Source organism: Hipposideros armiger, unplaced genomic scaffold, assembly GCF_001890085.2.
Source record: "Hipposideros armiger isolate ML-2016 unplaced genomic scaffold, ASM189008v1 scaffold_171, whole genome shotgun sequence".
NCBI classification, from domain to species: domain Eukaryota; kingdom Metazoa; phylum Chordata; class Mammalia; order Chiroptera; family Hipposideridae; genus Hipposideros; species Hipposideros armiger.
In genome coordinates this window covers 1,259,027-1,264,416 of record NW_017731521.1, presented here as the reverse complement: position 1 = coordinate 1,264,416, position 5,390 = coordinate 1,259,027, and the positions used below count along the sequence as shown (strand labels likewise).

Genomic DNA, 5,390 nt, shown 5'->3' with positions numbered 1-5,390 from the left:
TGAACCATCGTTGGCACTGACATTCTTGTACAGCATTGTCACTGTAAATTTTATGCAACTTTTCACAAGCTTAACACGTGTTCTTCCCTTTATGGAAGAAAAACAGTAAAATATGGCAAAAATGCACCGTTTGGTCTTCCATCTTCAACGTGTTGTAAAATCTCCAAACCTCAACCAAATTGCTCAATTTTTTTTAGAATGAAGCTAGACCTTGTCAGCTGTTAAATCACACAGCAATAACATAGATGCAAATAACTCTAGTACTTCCAAAAATGATCTAGTGCCATCTGTTGCAAACATGCGTCATGACTTTTGCGACGACCTACTATTCACTGTCTTATCGCCACACGTCTAACAGGCATCTCAGACGTAACCGAGCCAAACTAAACTCATTGTCTTCCCCTCCACTTATCCTTGCAGTTGCTTGTGCCCAAACTGTCAAGGTGTCCTTGGTTCCTCCATCACTTCCTACACCCAGTCCCTCCACATTTGCTGTTGGCTCCATTTTCAAAATAGAAGATTCTATCCCTTCATCACCCCTGCCACCACATAATAACCCTGGTCCCACCACCACCATCTCTGACCTGTATAATTGTAATTTTTGCCTAACTGGTCTCCCTGGTCCCACTCCAACCACCATGGGCTATTTGAAACAGAGAGTTCCCTTTTAAAAATAAACCTCAACAGAACTGTCCCTTCTAAAAACCCTTCCATGGCTCCCTCTCATTCCATTCCCTGCCACCCGCAGGCATGCTGCTCTCCTCCGGCTCTCCTCCTGCTGCCCTAATCCAGCCACAGCAGCTGCTCTCTTGACTACAAGGTGGTGAGCATGCACAGGCTTCAGTGTTCCTAGACTTGCTGCCCCCCCTTTGCTTGGGTCACTCTTCCCCTAGGCACCTACCTGTTTATCTCACTCCCTTACCTCCCAGGAGCCTCTGCTCATGCACAGCCCTTATTGGTGAGGCTTTNAGAAGTTTAACTTGTCCAAGTCTACACAAGTACACACTGCTAACAGGAGGCAGGGTCAGAATCCACATCTGGGCATTCTGGTTCCAGAGTCTATCCTCTTAACTACACTGTATTCAGTCTTACTGATTTCGCTTCTAATCCAACCAAGAATGTAACCAAATCAAATAACTTTACAAAAATAACAGGTTGCATGTTAAACCCAAAAGGTCAAAGACATGCTAATCCTAAGCAAAATTTTCACTTTATCCCACAGCTGTAAACCATACATAATCATAATTTACATACCAAGACTCAATATTGACATCCAATGGACATGGGTCCATATTAATACCAAGAAAGGAAGGCGACTATGCTGAAAACTCAGCTAACTCGACTGCCTCAAGACATTATGAAAATCGTATACACAGGCACTTGTGAAGCCGATCGTTTCATGGTAAATCCTAATGCAAGACACAAAAATGGATTAGACTTGCAACCTTCCATCCAAACTACCTACAAGTCCTGAAGGTACATTTTCTTTATCTTATTTCTCCTAAAAGGCTCTGTCTCACTTTTTTTCTACCAACGCTTATATCAAGGGAATCACTGCTTTCCCACTTCATAGAGAAAGGCTGCAGCTTGGATCATGACCTAATGCTAACACCTTCTGAAGACAGAAGTGAAGACCAACTCTGACTTGTAACCCACCCCTCTTTGCCTTGTTTTCTTATGCAAAGAACTGGGGTACATGGTCCACATTTGAGTCAGTCATTTTCAAAGAGAAAGCCAGCCCTGTGGACTCAGAGCACAGGATACCATGCATGGCCTCTTCATCTTGTCACTTGGGGGCCCTCTGTACTAGCTTCAGATTTTTATTCCAGCTGTGCATCAACCAACTCAATCTATGCCTAAATCAGAATTTGTTCAACCTGGCCAAATTCAGTATTGCTGCTAATGACTGGTAATAATTAAATAATGCAATATTATAATTACATCCTTTGTTTTATACAGTTAAGAATTAGCTCTTTAAAAAGTCAACCTCNATAAGTCGATGTTTCACTTCCTCCTACAACACACCATAGCGATACCAACAGGACACGTGCTCCACAAGAGCGAGGACTTAGCCTGTCTCACTCACTGTTGCATTCAGAGCTTGGAACAGTGCTTGGCACCTGAGAAGCATTTAGCTGATAGTTAACTAAAAATTTGTTATATACACAAGAAGAAAAACAAGACTCACAGATCTGCCATCCAAAAACTACTAACATTTCCAGTGATTTTCTTAAGCTCATAAGGGGGATAGAACAACTGCCACACTTAAGTTTGAGAACAAAAACCAGAAAAATACTGATTTAATTATTTGTGTTATTTAAGAAACTCCAGCACAAACTGTTTATACGTTAATCATACATAGAATTTAAGGATTTCTCAAAAAGAAAAGGGGGGAGGGGTTTCTCCCCAGGTACAAAAATGGACTACAATCTGTTTTAAGCTCTCAGGCTAACAGATTAAAAACCTTTTAAAAATGCCTACTGTGCTTGAAATGTTAACCATGAAAATTCAATATTAGTTATCATTCAAAGCAGCTTAAATTACAGGATAAAGAGCCAATAGAGAAGCTCATGTAGACTCCAAGGGGCATCGTCAAGATCTTCAGTGATGAGGGGCCGGCTGAGTGGCTCAGTTGGTTAAGAGTGCAAGCTCTGAGCAACAAGGTCGCCAGTTCAATAAGATTGAACACAGCACCTTGAGTTGAGTGGCCGTGAGCTGCCGACAGGTGGCTGGATGGCGACTGGACTTGGAGCTGAGCTAGCTGCGCACTCCACAACCAAGACTGAAGGACAACAACTTGACTGTTCCCCTTCCCCAATTCCCCAACAAAAATATCTTTAGCCATCAATAGAACTGATTTAAATTGATTTTATAGAAATTTCCCCCGTACTACAAAAACTATTAAAATCAACCTCCGTATGGCCGTACCAGCTTCAACTATCAAGTACGATCACCTGATCCTGTTTATCTATACTCACACCTGTGCCAATGAGTCCCACTTTCATGGCCTGTCATGCTGAAATACATCAGTATTAAATAGATATAAAAGGACCTTTTTTGTTTAAACCTAACCACAGCACCACTATTGCTCCTAAAAGTGATTAACCAAAATTCCTTGATATCAGCTATCCACTCTTTATCTCCAATTGTCTAATAACTACCTTTTTACAGTTGGTTTGTTCACAACAAGTCTTATTAAGATGCGTACGGGTCGAGTTGATATCTCTTAGGTCTATTTGACACAAAATTTCTCTTCACTGTTTTCATGCTATTTCTTTGATAGTCCTGGTTATAAATCCTGTACTCATTCTGGATTTGATCCACTGCATCCCCTTTATTCCGTCTTAATCATTGTTTACTATGTTGAATTTGATATGCAATGATGTGTAACTTTCTATATTATGAAGCATAAAACATCTATGAAACCAAATAGAACAAGACAAGTTACCCATGCTCTTTCGCCACCCCAAATGCCTGCCTCCCAGAATGTAACCTTCACCCCCAATTTGTTGTCATTCTCATGCCTTTTATTTATAAGTATTAGTATATCCTCAAATGACTCTTTAAGTAGACAAAATATTTATATCAGTCCTTAAAGATGAACAAAAACTTCATNACACATCTACTCTGCAGAAAAAAGAGAAACTTGCAGAATCTTAAGAGCTCCCACCTCTTCCAGTAACTGCAGATTACCAAATCAAAGTCTGAAAAACTCAGCTCAGCTCTGTGTTTAAAGTTACTGTCAATTATGACAATGGCTAAAAATACGTTAATGTGCATATCATTCATATAAATTTGCTTTCTTACATGAATCAAATTACTGTAAAATGTTTGTTTTTCTCTTTCATAATTGGAAAATAATGCTTTTCTGTATCCCTAGTACATGGATGCACTAGTTATCATTGGTAGGACTCGACAGATAAGCTGAAAGAAAATAAAATTGCAAATAAGCTACAGAAGTCAAACTGCAAATATCAATAGCTTTAAAATACAATCTCTTGAAGCAGATTTATTATCAGCTGGCTCTGAATTAATGTTATCTTGGAAATTTTTAAGCTTTGTTCAAAATAAGTAATATAGAGCTATACTTTCAAAAATCATAATTCTTTACATTTTGGTGTGGGGTTTTGTTTGGTTTTTTTTTCATTATTGGTTAGAAATAATACATATACGTAAATACTTGGACTTTTCTGAGACCAATCTCCAGATTTTAAAAAGTTTGTGTTTCAAATTTAATCAATAAGTATTTGTTTTAGATACTTTGTTTTGATGTAATTTTATTAAAATATCCATCCAGTCCTTTGATAAATTTAGAGATTTAGAATAGCAGTATTTAAACTAAATTAAAAATTACAATAAAACTAGCTAACTAAAATTTTATGCTTGACCAAGCCATTTGGAAACAGTTTAGTGAAATTTTAACATTTTAAAATTAATTACACTATAAAATTTAGAACTTGTTCTGTAAAAGTTAGACTGATATATAAATCTAACATGTCCAAAGCTAAAATGTGTCAGATCTACATATTTAGACAGTATAGTAATATTTTAAAAATAAACCTAAACTTGTTTAAAGTTCAAGACATATAACAAGTCTTAGATAGAATATGCAGTATTGAATTACTAGCTGTAATTCCATTGAGATACTTAACATTTAATTATATAGTTTATTTAAGAGCTATTAGATAAGTCTATAAATTTAGTATCAGCCAGATTGATGTGCGCTAAATGTTTTAGACTCCCACCTGGAATTAAAAAACACCAGTATTTCACTTGTTTAAAATTCATTAATATATACTTCAATTTAAAATATTTATATTGTTAACAGTTCAAAAACTAAAAATAAGTTCCTTCTTTAAAATCTTGAACAATTTCCTTTAAGTTTACAAATCAAATTTCAGTATTTTTCATAATATTTTAATAAGATTGTCTGTAAAAAATCTAATTTTAAAGATAAACAGCATTACAAATTGCCACTTATAAAAATAGTCATGGGGATGTAAAGTACCGCATAGGGAACATAGTCAGTAATGTTGTACTAACTATTTATGGTGTCAGATGGGTACTAGAACTATGGTGATTGCTTCATAAGGTATATAAATGTCTAATCACTATGTTGTACAACTGAAATTAATATACTGTATGTCAACTGTAATTGAAAACTAATTTTTAAAGATACTTTAAAATAAAATAAACAGCATTTTGAGAACCCATAAAAGCAATTCAAGAACACCATTAGAAAAAATAAAAATATAAAAAATTAAAATATTAAAAATAAAATATTTTTTAAAGTTTTTAAAACAAAAATGTTGGGGGGGAAGAATACTAACAGAATAAAATGATGAGTACTGAACTAGTTCCAGTTAATATAATGTATTATGTACATGCTA

At 35.9% G+C, this 5,390-nt stretch overlaps 1 protein-coding gene across 2 annotated transcripts in view; it reads right to left on the bottom strand.

Moving 5' to 3' along the window:
- The window catches only part of IGF2BP3 (insulin like growth factor 2 mRNA binding protein 3), a 128,131-nt gene that overhangs the window by 102,503 nt on the left and 20,238 nt on the right, over window positions 1–5,390 (bottom strand). The gene's annotated exons all lie outside the window — the stretch shown is intronic.